This window comes from Salvelinus sp. IW2-2015, unplaced genomic scaffold (assembly GCF_002910315.2).
Source record: "Salvelinus sp. IW2-2015 unplaced genomic scaffold, ASM291031v2 Un_scaffold1123, whole genome shotgun sequence".
Classification (NCBI taxonomy): domain Eukaryota; kingdom Metazoa; phylum Chordata; class Actinopteri; order Salmoniformes; family Salmonidae; genus Salvelinus; species Salvelinus sp. IW2-2015.
In genome coordinates this window covers 215,356-234,394 of record NW_019942738.1, presented here as the reverse complement: position 1 = coordinate 234,394, position 19,039 = coordinate 215,356, and the positions used below count along the sequence as shown (strand labels likewise).

Sequence of the window (19,039 nt, the reverse complement as noted above, 5' to 3'; positions counted from 1 at the left end):
GTTGCAAAGGGCATCCGTGTCTTAACAGCTCGATTTTCCAAGGCAGCACACTCTGATCGCAGCCCAATCCAGAAATCTGGCAGTAGCTTCTGATTAAATTCAATTTTCACAGAACCGCTTGTTGCAATTTCGATTAGGCTCTCTTGTTCAGATATCAGTAAGTGGACTGGAGGCAGGGCATGAAAGGGATAACGAATCCAGTTGTTTGTGTCATCCGTTTCGGAAAAGTACCTGTGTAATTGCGCACCCAACTCCCTCAGGTGCTTCGCTATATCACATTTGACATTGTCCATAAGCTTGAGTTCCTTCGCACACAAAAAATCATACAATGATGGAAAGACCTGTGTGTTGTCCTTGTTAATACAGACAGAGAAGAGCTCCAACTTCTTAACCATTGCCCCAAATTTMTATAGTTGCGGAGAGTCCCTGTAATCCTAGATTCAGATCATTCAGGCGAGAAAAAACATCACCCAGATAGGCCAGTCGTGTGAGAAACTCGTCATCACTTAAGCGGTCAGACAAGTGAAAATGATGGTCAGTAAAGAAAACTTTAAGCTCATCTCTCAATTTAAAAAACGTSTCAATACTTTGCCCCTTGATAACCAGCGCACTTCTGTACGTTGTAAAAGCGTTACATGGTCGCTGCCCATATCATTGCATAATGCAGAAAATACACGAGAGTTCAGGGACCCAGTGTACCCAAATAGCGTCGGGATCCCCTGTCATGGCTTTTGCGCCATCYGTACAAATAAACACATCTTGACCACCAAAGTCCATTTGATGTCACTAAACTGTCTAGTACTTAAAAATATAATCTCCTGTTGTCCTGGTTTCCAGTGGTTTGCAGTAGAGGTTGTCTTCCTTAATTGACCCTCCAAAAACATAACAGACATATACCAGGAGCTGTGGCAGGCCCGCCACGTCTGTTGACTCATCCAGCTGTAACGCATAGAATTCACTGGCTTGTATGCGAAGCAGTAATTGTTTCAAAACATCTTCTGCCATGTCACTGATGCTTTGTGAAATGGTGTTGTTTGATGAAGACATTGTCTGTATAGTTTTTTGGGCCTTTTCCCCCAGCATTGTCCCAGCCATATCCACGGCAGCAGGAAGAATTAAGTCCTCCACAATAGTATGGGGCTTGCCTGTCCTAGCCACTCGGTAGCTCACCATATAAGACGCTTCTAGCCCCTTCTTATTAATGGTATCTGTTGCTTTTATACATGTCTTACTACTCGAAAGTTGTCTTCATTCTTGCTCAAAAAACTCCCGTGGCTTATTTTTCAAATTGGTATCTTTTGTTTCTAAATGTCTGCGCAAGAGTGAAGGTTTCATCGAGTTGTGAAATAGTACTTTTGCACATATAACACACTGTGGCTGAGTGGCACTACTCCCAATATAAGTGAACCCCAAATCAATGTAGTTCTCATCATCTTTGCGCCTCTTACCCCTGGGAATACCTGGTGTAGAGCATCATTGTACCATCTAAACCGCTTTGAAATACAGCATCTTTTACATAYCCAAAAATATTGTATTTTCAGTTATTTTAAGCTGAAAATACAAGAATTATAAAAATAATGCACATAGAACGCTTCTTAAACTTGCTTTCAATGAGAATGACAGATCTATAACTCACATTTCTATGTGAATTTGTTCAGYTCGCCCAAGAAGTTATATATTGCAGCTTTAAGTTTAGTTTTTGGGTCTTTTACTTTTGGTTTTGTACACCAGCTTCAAACAGCTGAAAATACTATATTTTTGTTTAGGGAAAATATATTTCTCAGCGGTTTAGATGGTACAGTGATTCTCTACACTGTACTTGCTTGTTTTGTCAAATAAACTGAAATTAGGCGAACTATTAGAATTTTAGCAACCAGAAAATGGCAGAGCAATTTCTACACAGGTCAACTTTAAATAAGTTTGGAACACATTATATAAACTGATAGAATTTTAGGAAAAATCTTAAACTTGCTAAGAAACAAAGTTCAATGGTGAAGTGAAACACTACAGACCAAGTTCAAATTCAAACAATAATGGCATAATTTCTGACTTTCTATAAATAGTCAAAACCATGGAAGACAGAAGGTGTGGGTTTCTAACCAATTATTGCTGTAAAATATTGCATTTCAAATAACTTGTGGGCACCTTGAAAAGGTAGACTACAAAGGACAGGTGGACTACAAAGGACACCTTCACAAAGACACGCAGTGAGGCGTCAAAGACAACCCACATGTGACTGGCTGTCCAGTCCCACTGGCTCTTAACATCGTCATGGTTCTCAGTCTGTCTGGGACCATGGCTTGCTGTACTGTTTGCTCAAATAAAACCCTGGGTTGTTTGCTTATGTCTGAGCCAAAATGAGAGAGGGGACAGAGAGACAAGGTACGTGCTGCAAGCCATGTATCGGGGCTGGGTGCGGGGGCGTCCCGTCATAATGACTCCGTGGGTAGAACCGATGTTGTCGTTGAATTAGGGATGATTTAAAAGGGAAAGTGGGATGAACCCAAGGACACCCTCCTGCCCTTTTTGATAATAAACAAAGAAAGCCAGGAGTCGGAGGGGGGAGAGAGAGAGAGAGAGAGAGAGAGAATCCACAACATAGTAAACAGCACTAGTGAAAGTTCATGGCGGCAGTCTTTCTCCCTACTGCTGGGAAGAGAGCCAGATAGATCTACTTTCTGCGAGTCAGTCCACTGGCGCGACACAAGACAGGATATTCACATGAAAGAATGGGTAGACCAGAGAGGCAGGAGCCAGGACAGTAGCCTGTCGGAAGTTATTGTTTTGGACCAACACAGGCGTCTGTCCYCGGAGGAAGAGTAATCTTCCAGTCGTGTCTGGCATGGGACAGGTTCCACTAATGTCGTGACCTCTACAGCACTCTGGTCACTTGTGATACTGTTCACGTCCAATAGGGCTTTTCTGGGACAGGAAGCCCCGAAGCTCGTCACCACAAGGCTAGGTAGGGAGCCCCTCCCCTGAGTCTTTTGTATTGTGTCCTGCCCATAATAACAGTAGCAAGTAGCCACTTGCTAATACATTTTATGAACTTCCTGGCCTTATGGATGTAAACAATTCTTATGATTACCATCACAACTACCTCCCCACTCTAAGTCATTATCTGGATGCCAGACACACTTGAACTGCATTGTATACGACAATCTCACTTTTGGCAGGCTCCACACACTGCCTGTCTCTGTGGCCTAGCCGACCCCCCCCCCCCCCCCCCCGACCCCAAGTCACCCCTGCTGATTGTTTTAGGAAGACCAGGCGACTCTTCAGCAGGAAGATTTTAATAGACTGAGAAGAGCCTCCTCTACTGATAAACAACAACTTGGTCTGGGACAGGTTCCACGTCGCTAGAATAACCTTTTTACACTGGCAGGAAACAGCAGAGATATGTTCGGTATTTAACCTTGTCACTCCTCCATAGATKTTTTCTGTAATCATTTGAATGAATAATAAACAGTTATATTACTGTATACTTCTGTACGGGGAAAGGTCAGCCTACTTTTAAATTCTTCTTAGGGTGGGAAATGATCCAAGTTGATCCATGTAAGACCCCTGACAAATGATAATTGGACTAATTTGCGGTAGTTCTATTGGAGGCTTCCGTTTATTGTTTGTCCTGTCAGGTTGTTTAGAAAGCTGTCTACCAGTACATTGGCGGGCCCTACTCTGGTAGGTCCATTGACATTTTAACTTGTGGCAGGTGAGCAATCAAAACACTGTGGCCCTATTTAAATGCTACAACCTCATCAAACAAAAKCAAAACATTGTAACATCTATTATGCTCCTGAACTGTGCCAAAAGAGAGATCCCTATGACTATGAGCAGTGCAGGGCTGAGGGCTCACACAGCTGTTCAAACTTAGGGAGCAGAAGCCAATTACATTCTCAGAAGCCCCAATCCCATTGTGTAACATTGCATAATAGAAAACACACTCCAAATTACCCAATACAACAGCTGTTTTAGTGCCAATTCAACGTGTGGCAGGCGAGGCGCAAATCCAACAATTGTAACAAACTAATAAAAATGCATGGATTTTTTTCTTGCAGGTGCTGTGGTTCTGTGGTTGAAAACGCTTGATGCTCTCCTTAGCTATTGGGCCACAGAGTTCCCTATCTGAATAATCTGTTATCTARGAAATCATTGAGGCCCCTGTTCATTGACTGAGCCCTGAGCTTCCTAATGCCTAAAGTTGGCTCTATCATGGGAAAGGTTCATGATGTAATGTGGTTTAATTCTTTGTAATTATTGATTCAGATGCAACGGTCAGGTCCTAGATCTAGAGCCGGACTAAACAGTCAGGTCTTGACCATAAGAGATTCTCATAAGACCGTGGCATTGACCTTGTAAGTAAGACTACAGTCGCCAATACGGACTGCCTCGTTTCCTGTGATGGGAAAATCAAATCAAATCACATTTTATTTGTCACATGTGTCAAATACAACCGTACAGTGAAATGCMTACTTACAAGCCCTTAACCAACAATGCAGTTTTAAGAAAATCACCTAAAAAAAATGTAACAGTGAGTTTCTCCAGCAGATAGGGATGCAGAGCACATACGAAGCTATAGAGGGGAAGAAATGTTAAGCCTCTCAGTTGTCTATGTTAACGTGAGTGTTTTCCTTTRTTTTCACATTGGGGATATGTTGGTGCTCGTTGAAATGGCAGGCTATTTCTGAAAGCACAGATTGGGATTTTATGGGTATGTTCAGTTAATCATAGGTAGAAACATAACATCCATTATGCCATGATGGGGGTAGGTACATAATATTTGGTCTATTTAGAGAAAATGGTACATATCACAAAAAACACATGCATTCCCATCCTGATGTAGGCTATGTTTAACCCACTATGTTACATCTTGATCCCAGTTGGAGGGATACTATATCTCTGAACGTGTTTGATTTGTAGGGGAAAAAGAGTGAGGAGCCATTGACCCTATGACCTCCACTATCATATCAAATCAAGCTTTATTTATACAGCACGTTTCAGACATGGAATGCAATGCAATGTGCATCACGGGGAAACAATGAAAATAAATACTGAAGTTTAGTACACAACAAACATAAGGAGATACAAAACTAAAGAATAATAAAAACTGAATGACTAAAAAGCACCTCAAGGAAAAGCAAAGCTAAAAAGGTGTGTTTTAACATCTCTTTTAAATATGTCCACAGTTTCGGCCCTCAGGTTCTCTGGCAGGCTATTCCAGAGGCTGGGGGCATAGTAACTAAAGGCTGCCTCCATGCCTCTTGGTCCCCCTCAGGTTCTCTGGCAGGCTATTCCAGAGGCTGGGGGCATAATCACTAAAGGCTGCCTCTCCATGCCTCTTGGTCCTAGGCTTTAAGCTCCCGCCTATTCCTCTCTTTGGATTGGTGTATACATCTCAATATTTCAATACTTTTTTGAATATTGGATGAGGGGCGTTGATGTCAACCGCTTGTATTCAATGGACAGATATGCTATGCTACTAGCCTCATATCATGAATAGGCATAGCTATCTCGAGACAACMCCGATATAAAGTGTTTTTTCTCAAAGTTGCCCGAGATGTCACGTGTCCTACTTATATCAGTACACTCGTCTCATTGACCTCCATACCAAAACTCCTTGCTTGGTGAGCGAAAGAAGCAAAACAACACCACCTGCTGGAGAATAAATTTTTGGCCCAGTTTATTTTATTTAACTAGGCAAGTCAGTTATGAACAAATTATTTTTTACAATGACACTAACCAGGGAACTGAAACGGCCCAATACTCTAACCACTAGGCTACCTGCTGCCCCAAGGGGTAACAACAGTTGTATCATTTCGCCTCTTCCTCTCTGGTGGCACTCAACAGGTAAGAACCCCTCTGACTATCAGGCTGCCACTGAGGGTGGGGAATATTCCAGGAGATAACAGCAGCTTGTTGGAATAGATCAGCCATTATCCATTCAGCTGCAAGGGTGAGGAGAATAACCCTCAATAGGCCTAAAGTCATTATCCTATAACTCTCCCTACAGATTTTTGAATTCCAACGGTCATCTCGAGATGCCTCCAACTCTGCCGGTTTGATCCACCGGTTCTCATTCAAGCCAAAAACCTGTCTCAATTGTGTCTCCAAGTACCCTAAAATCAGAACAACATTGGGATAAAGACGAACTACAGGTAAAATGTGAAGAAATAAATGTGGGAATTGCAGTGGAGGTAATTATTCGAAAGCAGAGGCATCCTTTTCTCACCATCACATTTTCGTCTTGGTGACGATCCAACGGCCACTAAATTCCTGCACACCTTTTTCAGAACATGGTGTCTCTAGGCTACATCTGAAATGGTCCTATATTCAGGATTACACTACTATGGGAGTGAGTCCAGAGGAAGTAAATGGTCCTAGCTACCATGTTTACAATTAAAGGGAGAAAACACTTTTTAAATGGTAAAACATAGGATTGTTGGCAGTGCCATAGCCGCGGGAAGCAGGGGTGCTGAAGGTGCTACAGCATCCCCTGAAGAATCTGAATAAAAATAAAATGTTAATAAAATATATATATAATAAAAAATAAAATAAAAGTATTGCGCTGAGCCTTTTAATAGTCCTGATATAGCTGTTTTCCAGCCCCCCCCCCCAACATACTTCCCACGGCTATGGGCAGTGCTTGACTTGGGCAGGAGCTCACCCTTGTACTTCTTGAGCTCCTGTTCCTGTTATAGAATATGAACTCAAAACTATTGTGGAGCTCCTGCACCTAAATATAAACTGTGCTAGCACCCAAAATGAGTACCAGCACCTATTTCAGTCCAAGTCAAGCACTGAGGGAGATCATCTGAGAACAATATCCAATTTAGTAAGAAAAACAGATCTATTCGACTATTAAAACGGTAAGACTGATAGGTTATTAATAGAATGCATACATGCAGACTGATCATCACTGACAGCCAGGTGTCAATCAATAATTTAGGCTACAGGTGTGCGCTTGATGCAAAATGAGGGGGAGGGTGTTAGAGAAGAAGGAAACTTAATATATAATATAATAATATAGAGAATCTGTAATGCTTTAAAGGTTTCCCATTTTCCAATGACAAGCCAAGCGCCCTCTTTATGAAATTGCGCACACGCATGTTGCTCCCGCTAAAGCAAGCCCAGATAGGAACACAATCATCAGCTTTTGCTGATAAGGGGAACCATTTCAGTGATGAACTGAGTTGCAATTTTACGGTTGTCTATATATTTTTGGGCTATTTTGTAAAAATCCTTGAAAAAATAATTAACTTAATAATGAACTTAATTTAAGTTTAGGGTTAGGCGTAAGGTTTAGGGTTAGGCGTACGGTTATCAGTGTGGTTAAGGTTAGGGTGAGGCCTCCACTGGAGAGGGCATCAGTGCAGGGTGGGTGTCGTGGAAAAAGTGGGGTCACTGGATGATAGCTTATTCTTTTACCTGTCTGCCTCAGACTCCAAGGAAATGAAAGGGAGAAGGACAGATCAGCCCGGAAATGAAGATTCATTGTGTTGTGAACTKTTTGACAGAGAGAGAATTCTTGTAAGGTCTTAATTGGATAATCACTTCATTAAATGACTGTTGTAAACATATTCGCAAATATCTGTTAAATATAGCCTACTTGTATTGTCCTGTGCAGCAGTAGGGAGTAATGCATGAGTAGGACACTATTGCCCTCTTGTGGATGACTGCAGTTGCAGACTCTTCATACAGTGTGAGGCAATAACTAAACCTTTAAAGGCCAWTTGCAGTCCCTGTGTTTTGTATTATATTGTACAACACCTGATGAAACTAACACTTTAAAAGTGGTAAAAAAAATGTTCAGTGTTATTTCCTGATAGTTGCTTGTTGAAAATACAATCTACACAGGACCTTCTAATCAGCAGGTTTTGCATGGGTGTTGATTCAGCTTTCCTGGTGACATGATCAATATATGTAATAGGTATAATAGACCAATAACAAAGTGAGAGTGTGTTCCAAATCTCTCAGCCAATAACAGCTACTTTTCCGTTTCCCCCTCCCCAATCAGACCACTCCCAGACAGTCCTAGCTAAATTATTGCTTGAGAAATAGGTTTTTGTAATAAAAAAGCAATTTTTGTTTCTTTTTTACTATTTTAATGGAACACTATTCCAGATATTGATATAAAAATGGCTGCATTGGGCCTTTTAAAGATGACCGTCTACAAGCCTGGTGAATATCACATGTGAATACAGTAATTCTCCAACAGTAATTCTTATGATCTGAAAGTTCTTGTCCACATCTATCCTTCCTCTGAGTAAATTCTCCAGGATCTTCACTGGAACCTCCACCAGGTGGTTGTTGACACGGTCGTTCAGCCCGTAGGCCCCGAACACCGGGAACTTGTACAGTGCGATGTAGGGCTCGTTCTGGTCATAGTCGGTGCAGCAGTATGCCAACCACATGTACTCGGGGACGGCCACACGGTCCCAGCGGATCATGTCCCCGGAGGTCGTGACCCCGGTGACCACGAAGGCTTTGCCACGGCAGTAGGCAAAGACGTTTGTTGAGACGTTTGCGGATGAGGTCCTCCTGCTCGGCCCAGGGCCCGATCTTGAACTTGTGGATCTGCGGCAAGAGGCAAGAACATGACTTATATTCCCCATACGTCTTCTGATTATTATTCATCTTCCACCCTCTCCAGCACTGAAACGGTTTAAGGTAGACACACCAAACCGACTTTAAAATGTGCAGACTGAACCAACGTACCTGGGGCACCACGTTGATCATTGTGTAGGTGAAGGCCTTGTCCAGGGGGTCGGACTGGTGCTCATCAGGGTTGAGGAGGCCTCTCTCGTACTGGGCCACGTCAGCATAGTCTTCCAGCAAGGCTGTCCTCGAAGTTCATGTACATGTGGGAGGACTGGGGGAACGGCTCCGTGTTGCTGCTGCCGTTCTCTGACGCCAACTACAGAGGGAGAGAGGGGAAGGGATGGAGAGAGAGTGGAAGGGAAGGAGGGCGAGAGGAAGGGATGGAGAGAGAGTGGAAGGGAAGGAGGGCGAGTGGAAGGGGAAGGAGGCGAGAGGAAGGGATGGAGAGAAGAAGTGGCAAAGGGAAGGAGGGGAGCAGGAAGGGGATGGAGAGAGAGTGGAAGGGATGGAAGAGAGAGTGGAAAGAAAGGAGGGCGAGGAGGAAGGATGGAGAGAGAGTGGAAGGGAAGGAGGGTGAGGGAGGGAGGGATGGAGGGAGAGAGGGGGTAGAGACAGATACAGGTAGAAGAGGGAGGTGGAGAGGTGGGGAGAGATCGAGACAGAGGAAGAAAAAGGGGGATTTTAATAAAGAGTTGAAGATGGAAAATGAGGGAGGATCAATTCATTTTGCATATGCCAACACCACTGCTTCCTACATGAACGGCTATCACAACAATATCCTATTGTAAACCATTTACACAACCTATAAAGCTGCTTATCTCCAGTGTTTCATTTTGCGTAGAGCAGCAGAATTGTTCTCAAGCTCAGCAAGCCTTTCCAACTAGTGTATGGGTGTTAGTCATCTGCATCCATGAGAGAAAAATGTTTGAAATGACATAGGGTTTCTAACTCGCTATCTAGAGCATACAACCTACTTGGCCTATGTTCATTCAAATATACAACACACACACACACACACACTGTGGCTCGAACATCCAGGGAAATCCACCCTCTTCCGCCGCAAACTTCTTGAAGGTATAGCCGGAGTAGACGGGATTGTGTTTGTGGGGGTCGGCAGAGGGTGACGAAGCGCGGGCTTGTCTCGTAGCGCTGGAAGATTTTCTTCAGGGAGCCCCGCGGTGGGTTTCCCATGTACAGGGAGTCCTTACATAGCGCTCCACGTGGTTAAAAGTCCTCCACCACCCTGTCTGGGTCCTCCCGCATACGCCCATCAGCACGATCAGCACCACAGCAGGGCACAGAGAAGAGTAGATGGATAGGTGTCTCATGATGACCATGTGCTCTCATCTTTTTCTCTCTTTTGCTCTCTCTTTTACTCTTCTTTTACTGCTTCTCTCTCTTATTCTCTCTCCTTTCTCTCATCTCTCTTCTCTCTCTCTCTTCTCTCTCTCTCTCTCTCTCTCTTCTCTCTCTCATCTCTCTCTTCTCTCTTCTTCCTCTCTCTCTCTCTCTCTCCTCTCTCTCTCTCTCTCTCTCTCTCTCTTCTGCTCTCTCTCTCTCTCTCTCTCTCTCTCTCTTATCTCTCTTCTCTCTCTCTCTCTCCTCTCGTCTCTCTCTTTCATTGTCATTGCATCCTAGCTTCTTTTAGTGGTCTTGTCTGCCTCTTTCAGTTAACATCTCTTGCATGTGTTCCCCCTCCATATGACCTTCAGACAGTATTCTGTGTTGAGTCGTCTTCTCCTCCCCGCCTTTCTACATTTCCCAGATAGTAAATACGTCTATTCTGATGATTGCATGGCTTCTGTCTGACACTTATCGTATCCTCTCTTTCATGCTCTGCAGCCTCTGTTAGGCCCTGAAAGCTGCGTTTTTCTTATCAATCTCATGCTTTTGCTCAGTAGAGAGGAACTCAAGGTCCCTTGTGTGTTGGGGTCCATCGATGCAGACGTGGTTTGAGCTGACGTGTCATTTTCACGCTGCCTCTCATTCCCTGAAGTGGAGATATGAAAAGTGTGTTGTGTAGATCTGTGCCTTCGCAGTCTTTTCATGTAAGACTGAGGTGTGAGCAGAACAAGGCTTTGTGCAGTGGTAGATTGGGAGGGAGACTTGAGGAAGGCTCTGGAACAAAATGGAGACCTAGCTGTGCTATGATTATTTCAAATCACAAGACATGTTGTGATTCATTGATTGTCACTGGATTATTATGATGGGCTTCTAGTGAATAAGCTTGTAGATGTACAGAAAAACAACATTCCATCCAGGATCGTCAGTTAAATCAGTAGCAATGCTTTGACTTTTTATTTCTGTACATTATTGTTTATTTGGTACAAATACTGTTTGTCAGGTTTTGGCCAGGACTGTTCTGGTTTTTTTTGTCACTAGATGTCCCATTGCACTTTTTGTACCTTTTGTTTTTCCCTTGCTCTATTATTGTTTGCACCTGTATGTCGTTCCTTGTTAGTTATTTAATCCTGTGTGTTCCTTAGTTCCTTGCTCAGTGTTTGTATGTTAGCACCAGCCCCAGCCCAAGCCTTGTTGTGAACATATATTTTTCTCTTGTTGGATTTTCCAGAGGTTCTCTGGTTTTGTTTCTTTTGTATTTTGGATTAGTCTTTTAGGTTTGTTTTTCCCTTGCTGTTTTTACCACTTTGTGGATTTTCTTTGTATTTTGGAAGTTATTATTTTTTATTAAACCACCATCTCTAGTACTGCTGTGTCTGCCTCATCTTCTGGGTTCTGCCGATTTAGTGACTGTTTCTCGCACCGGGTCCTGACACTGTTGTTGTTTGACATATTTTCTGTTTCCAAACCACATGAGGGGGGAGGAAGGTTTTTAATTTCCCCCTGAGGGCTTGTAAACCACATTCTCATATCTTCTGTGTGTATGTATAGCAACAGGACTAGACTATATCCTCTATTTCCTATTGTATGTTTTAGCTGGTGAGCTGTTCACAAGTTGCATGACACCCCCTCCCACACACCAGCTGAATGTTGCTCTGAATAAGCAGGCAGGTCCCCTGTGGTACAAGTCAGTATTCAACGTCCATCCATGTCTAATGACGTGGAAACCGGCCACTACGGGCATCAGTGAGCGCTGTTACCTTCAAGCAAGTTGTATTGTTGTGGACGGGGATGGAGGCTTGGCATAAGTATCTGCTGCTTTGAGACACGGTTCGACCCCACCTTGGGGCACTACTTGTTGAGTAAATAAAACACTAAACAATCACAATACAGTAACTATTGGTCACTACTATGTATTATAATTCTAATATGTATTCATTATAGAATTGTGTCAGTTATTAATGATTGTAATAATGGAAATAGAGGTTACAGGAAGCATTACAGGAAATAGAGGATATAGTCTAGTACTGTTGCTGTACATACACACAGAAGATATGAGAATTGTGGTTTACAAGCCCTCAGGGGGAAATGAAAAATCTTGCTCCCCTCATGTAGTGTGGAAACAGAAAATTTGTAAAACAACTGTTATTGGTACAAATAACAATGAGTAGAAATAATTGCTCATCCATTCCTTTACTTAGATGTATGTATTAGGTTGTTGTGAAATTGTTAGATTACATGTTAGATATTGCTGACTCTTGGAACTAGAAGCACAAGCATTTCACTACACCCACATTAACATCTGCTAACCATGTGAATGTGACCAATACAATTTTATTTGAATCATAACCTTTTTTAACTGCACTCTCCAGTTGTAGGCCTAGATATGTGAGAGAGGAGAGAATGTGGGTTTGGTGGGTTTGTGCCCATAGGTAACGTTGTTGCCAGTGATGTCTGTTGAGGACCTGCCTTATAACAGGCCTACAAGCCCTCAGTCCAGCCTCTCTCAGCCTATTGCAGACAGTCTGAGCACCAATGGAGGGATTGTGCGTTCCTGGTGTAACTCGGGCAGTTGCTGTTGCCATCCTGTACCTGTCCCTTAGGTGAGATGTTCGGATGTACCGATCCTGTGCAGTTGTTGTTACACGTGGTCTGCCACTGCGAGGATGACCAGCTGTCGTCCTGTCTCCCTGTAGTGCTGTCTTAGGCGTTTCACCATACGGACATTGCAATTTATTGCCCTGGCCACATCTGCAGTCCTCATGCCTAAGGCATGTTCACGCAGATGAGCAGGGACCCTGGGCATCTTTCTTTTTTTGTATTTTTCAGAGTCAATAGAAAGGCCTCTTTTTAGTATCCTCAGTTTTCATAACTGTGACTTTAATTGCCTACCATCTGTAAGCGGTTAGTGTCTTAGCGACCGTTCCACGGGTGCATGGTCATTAATTGTTTATGGTTCATTGAACACGCATGGGAAACAGTGTTTAACCCTTTACAATCAAGATTTGTGAAGTTATTTGGATTTTTACGAATCATCTTTGAAAGACAGGGTCCTGAAAAAGGGACAAGTTTTGATGAGTTTATATATATACAGTATATATATATATATATATATGTAAAACACACATCACGACAAGAGACAACACTACACAAAGAGAGACCTAAGACAACAATGTAGCAAGGCAGCAACACATGACAACACAGCATGGTAGCAACACAACATGGTAGCAGCACAAAGCATGGTACAAACGTTATTGGGCACAGACAGCAGCACAAAGGTCAAGAAGGGAGAGACAACAATGCATCACATAAAGCAGCCACAACTGTCAGTAAGAGTGTCAATGATTGAGTTTTTGAATGAAGAAATTGAAATAAAACTGTCCAGTTTGAGTGTTTGTTGTTTGTCCCAGTTGCTAGCTGCAGCGAACTGATGTGTTTGCTTTTGTGACCTTTATCAGAATGTGACTGGCAGAACGGGTGTTGTATGTGGAGGATGAGGGCTGCAATAGATATTTCAGATAGGGGCGAGTGAGGCCGTCTTGCGACGGGTATACAGAGATGACCAGTTTACAGAGGAGTATAGAGGGCAGTGATGTGTCCTATAAGGACCATTGGTGGCAAATCTGATGGCCGAATGGTAAAGAACATCTAGCCGCTCGAGAGCACCCTTACCTGCCGATCTATAAATTATTTCTCCGTAATCTAGCATGGCAGGAAGGTTAGAGGAAACCAAGTCTATATTTAACGTTAGCCTGCAGCTTTGATATGTGCTGAGAGAAGGACAGTGTACCATGTAGCCATACTCCCAAGTACTTGTATGCGGTGACTACGTCAAGCTCTAAACCCTCAGAGGTAGTAATCACACCTGTGGGGAGAGGGGCATTCTTCTTACCAAACCACATGACCTTTGTTTTGGAGGTGTTTAGAACAAGGTTAAGGGTAGAGAAAGCTGGACACTAAAAACGCTTTGTTGTAGAGCATTTAACACCAAATCCAGGGAGGGGCCAGCTGAGTATAAGACTGTATCATCTGCAAATATATGGATGAGAGAGCCTCTTACTGCATGAACTATGTTGTTGATGTAAATTGAGAAGAGCGTGGGGCCTAGGATTGAGCCTTGGGGTACTCCCTTGGTGTCAGGCAGTTGCTGAAACCCCAGATTTTCTGACTTTTTACACTGCACTCTTTGATAGAGGTAGTTAGCAAACCAGGCCAAAGACCCCTCAGACACCAACACTCCTTAGCCAGCCCACAAGAATGGAATGGTCTACCGTATCAAAAGCGTAAGCCAAGTCAATAAAAATAGCAGCACAACATTTCTTAGAATCAAGGGCAATGGTGACATCATTGAGGACCTTTAAGGTTGCAGTGACACATCCATAACCTGATCGGAAACCAGATTGCATACCAGAGAGAATACTARAGACATCAAGTAAGCCAGTTAGTTGATTATTGACAAGTTTTTCCAACACTTTTGATAAACAGGGCAAAAAAGAAATAGACCTATAAACAGTTAAGATGAGCTTGATCTCCCCTTTACAAAATGGACGAACCATGGCTGCCATCCAAGCAATGGGAACCTCCCCAGGGCAGGAAAGACAGGTTAAAAAGGTCGGAGATAGGCTTAGTGATGATAGGGGCAGCTACCTCGGAGGGGCAGCAACCTCGGGGCGGCAGCAACCTCGGGGCGGCAGCAACCTGGGGGCGACAGCAACATCGGGGCGGCAGCAACATCGGGGCGGCAGCAACCTCGGGGCGGCAGCAACATCGGGGCTGGCAGCAACATCGGGCGACAGCAACATGGGGCGGCAGCAAATCGGGCGCGGAGCAACCTCGGGGCGGCAGCAACATCGGCGGCGGCAGCAACATCGGGGCGCGCAGCAACCTCGGGGCGCAGCAAGTTCGGGCGGCAGGCAACTTCGGGCGGCAGCAACCTCGGGGGGCAGCAACCTCGGGCCGGCAGCAACATCGGGCGGCGAGCAAACATTCGGAGGCGCGGAGCAACCTCGGGGCGGCAGCAACATCGGGGCGCAAGCAACATCGGGCGGCAGCAACCTCCACGGGCGGCAGCAACATCGGGGCGGCAGCAACATCGGCGGCGGCAGCAACATCGGGGCGGCAGCAACCTCGGCGGCCGCAACCTCGGAGGCGGCAGCAACCTGGGGCGACAGCAACCTGGAGCAGGCAGCAAACCTGGGGGCGACAGCAACCTTCCTCTGTTTGCAATTGTAAGAAATTGTATTAGATACTAGTAAATTGTTTTAACACTTCTCAACATAAGCTATTCTTGGCACAACATGCACCCATTCCCACTACTTTGTCAGACCCACACACACATCCCCTCCCCCATGAATAGGGCCTGTGAAAACAAACGCACATGCAGGARGCCTTTGGATGTGACTAGGACAAAGGACTGTGGGAAGGGCCAATGGAAACGTCGACATCAGGCCGAACAGGATTACCCACGTCCCAGATCGACCAATCGGAAGGCCAGACGACAAGATCAACCTACTTTGCTAGTTGCCTATATAATCTGTATGTACTGTTTAGAGCGGGCTCTTCTCCGACGATTTCATAAGAATCTGACAGAAAGGGGCCGTGCACGTTTTTGCCTGATATCTTTACACTTGAATAAAACGGCCTTATTATAAAATTATCCACCTCGTCCTATGTCTCCACTTGTTCTCCTGTCTCAAGTAAACGTTTTWTRAACACAATCCCAATGGTCCCAGATACAACATGAATGGTCGTTTTGTTAGATAAAATCCTTGTTTTTATATCCCAAAAAGTCTGTTTAGTTGGTGCCATTAATTTCAGTAATCCACTCCTTCAACTTGCAGACAAAGGAGTCCAAAAAGCTACCGCTAAACTTCGTCCTAACAAGTCAAACAACGTTTATATTTAATCCTCAGGTACTCTAAAATGTAAATAAACTATAATATTTAATATGGAAAGTAGTATGTTCAATAGGAAAGCAGAATTACTACGCGCGTGCCAAAAGACTGATATTGTTCCGGTGCTCTCTTCACCAAAACTCCAAATTCTTGCTCGTTTTTCAAAAAACAAGCATGAAACCTTGATTTACATTTGTTGACATCTAGTGGAAGCCATAGGAATTGCAATCTGGGAGACGGAATTACATAGGATGCGTAGCTTTCCATTGTAAGAGCCTGGGACCTGAATCTTTTTTTCCTGGTCGTTGCTTTTTTCTTCGGATTTTCGCCTGCCATATCAATTCTGTTATAGTCTTATATGAACAGTTTTAGATACTTCAAAGTGTTTTCTATCCAATGCTACCAATTATACGCATTTCCTGGCTTCTGGGCCTGAATAACAGGCAGTTTACTTTGGGCACGTCAGTCAGGCGGAAATTCAGGAAACCCCATCCCTAACAACTTTTAAAGTTGTTTTAGCAAGCGTCTATAACAAATCAGGACAGGTCGTTTCTCTGAGCAGCCATTACGAACACTAAGGTCATTACAGAAAACACCACACTGATACATGTCAGGGTTATTTGTGAGGATAACATCAAGGAGAGTAGCTATTTCTGGGTGTTTGGAGTCATACGTTGTGGGATTGGTAATAATCTGAAAAAGATTTAGGGAGTCCCATTGCTTTAGGACTTGGTCAGGTAGTTTAAGCATGTCCCAGTTTATGTCAACTAGCAGGACAAATTCAGACTTAGTGTAAGGGGCCAGGAGAGTGCTTAAGGCAGGTAGGGCACAGGCCGGTGCTGATGGAGGACGATAGCACCCAGCAACAGTCAACAAAGAGCAATTTGAAAGTTTAATGCTTGAAACCAGCAAATCAAATTGTTTGGGGACAGACTTGGTGGAGACAACCGAGCACTGAAGGTGATTGCCACTCCCCCACCTTTGGAAGATCTGTCTTGCTAAAAAAGGTTATAACCAGAAAGGTTAACATCAGTATTCAAAACACTCTTCCTTAACCATGTCTCAGTAATGACCAACACATCTGGATTGGAGCTGTGAACCCATCATTTCAATTGATCCATTTTAGGTAATAAGCTTCTAGTGTTAACGTGCAGAAAACCCAAGCTTTTACGAGAGCAGAAATCAGTGAAGCAGATATCAGAGCACAAGTCAGAATTGGGGCTAGCAACTGTAGATGGGCCAGYGTGTACATGCACATTTCCAGATATCATCAACAGAAATACAATCAAGACACGGCATAGGACACAGAGAGCCTGCAGTGCTGATTCATGACATCTGAACGTATATCAGCTAGCAACAAGATCATATTGTACAGCAATTTCATCAGGTAACTTGAATACAAGGCCAGCGAGAGGTGGTTAGAATAGGATGGCCAAAAGTCTGTGTAACCAATAGAGAGTCAGAGTCCCGAGTGTGGGAACAAACACTGTCCCTAAACAAACACCAAAGAAAGTTAATAATCAACAAAGCATGCAGGAGTCATGAGACAAATAGCAAAACAGCAAAATGCGCAAGAAAAAAGTAAAATATATAACGACTTGGGGCTAGCCATTGTAAGCTCAGAGTCACTCGCCCCAACAGTTTGTGTGTGCTGGAGGCGAGCGAAAGCTCGGGAGAGAGAGGGGAGTGTGATGGGGGTACCTGTACCAGACAGGGGGAGACAGGCCAGGGCAGACGGGGAACAGATCGCCAGATGGAATCCAAGCAGCAGTGCAGCAGGCAACGGGAGCAGGTGTCACACCCACTTGYGAGAAGCTTTTATTTCTGGAGGCAGATTTCTTGTAGAAATGCTAGTGGATGGTCTTTGAACAGCAGGAGGTGACTTCAAAGACTTCTGCCACTTGTTGGACCCAAAGGCCTTGACACCTTTCACTTCACACCTCAGTGCTAATTTAAGTTTTATCTGGTCTGTCCTAGCAAGCCTGGCAGCCTTAACTCAGCATTCAGTCCCCATAAAGTAAAATATATCATTGTAATGTACTTTACATTTTTAAAATGTTTCATTTTTTTCTTGGCTTTCAAATAGCATCAGATCAAACACTAGCATCAGATCAAACACTACTCACTCAGTTCCAGGTTGATCATCTATCATCTAACATTTAAACGGTCTGGTAAAGGATATAACGGCCCTCCACGTCTTCACTGTGGCTTCAGACCCGAAGGCAGACCCACGCAGCCCTTCAGACACAACGGCCGGGCTCTGCCTGGCCAGAGAGGGGGCATACTGGTTGCACTCCAGGCCTGGCTTACTGTTAGGGACCACTGCAGCAAGTGTTGACGTTAGTATTAGCCTGTTCCAGGTGACCAGGTTCCCTGAGCTYTTGAATGCAACAACTAGAGTGAGCAAGCAATAGTTCATGGATGGCAGATAGCCTGGTGGTTAAGAGCATCGGGCCAGTAACTGAAAGGTTGCTGGTTTGAATCCCCGAGCCGACTAGCTGAAAAATCTGTCGATGTGCAATTGAGCAAAGCACTTAACCCTAATTACTCTGGATAACAGCGTCTGCTATATGACTAAAATGTAAACGTCTTGAAGAACAATCTGGCCTAGATGGCTGTACGGTTGATGTTATGATGCCGGATCATGTTCTCCGAGGTGGTAATTCCGGTGATAACGTAGGCGGTGCCACGGCAGTAGTTGTTGAGGCGCTTGCGGATGACGTGCTCCTGTTCCCTCCAGGTGCCGGCGCTGAATTCTCAGACCTGAAAGACAGTGCCACATCATACGTGTGCATGTTTATTGGTTGTTAGGGTTTAGGATGTCATTCTAACCACTGGTGTTGCTATTTTATTTATTTGGTATAAAATGCTTTATGACTGGACGTTGTATTTTATTGCTTTAAAAAAAAAATTCTCAGTACATTATCAGTACATTATCTCAGTACATTATCCCACTTTGAGAAATCTTATTTTGTTCAATACAAATGTGATGTTGTCTTCAAGTAAAACAAAATGGCAGACCTGAGGCACCACGTTGGTCAGTGTTTAGGTGGAGGCCTTGTCGTCTGGGTCAGCCTGGTGGTCGTCAGGGTTGAGGTGGTCATGCTTGTAAAGTTTGGCATTGGTGTAGTTTTCCAGCACGGCCTGGTCATCCTCAAAGTTCCTGTGCATGTAGCCATGCGGGAACGCCTGCATCTCGCCAGTGT

At 44.1% G+C, this 19,039-nt stretch overlaps 1 pseudogene; it reads right to left on the bottom strand.

Moving 5' to 3' along the window:
- Positions 1–8,297: 8,297 nt before the first annotated feature.
- On the bottom strand, positions 8,298–9,935 carry LOC112069803 (endonuclease domain-containing 1 protein-like; annotated as a pseudogene).
- Positions 9,936–19,039: the final 9,104 nt, after the last annotated feature.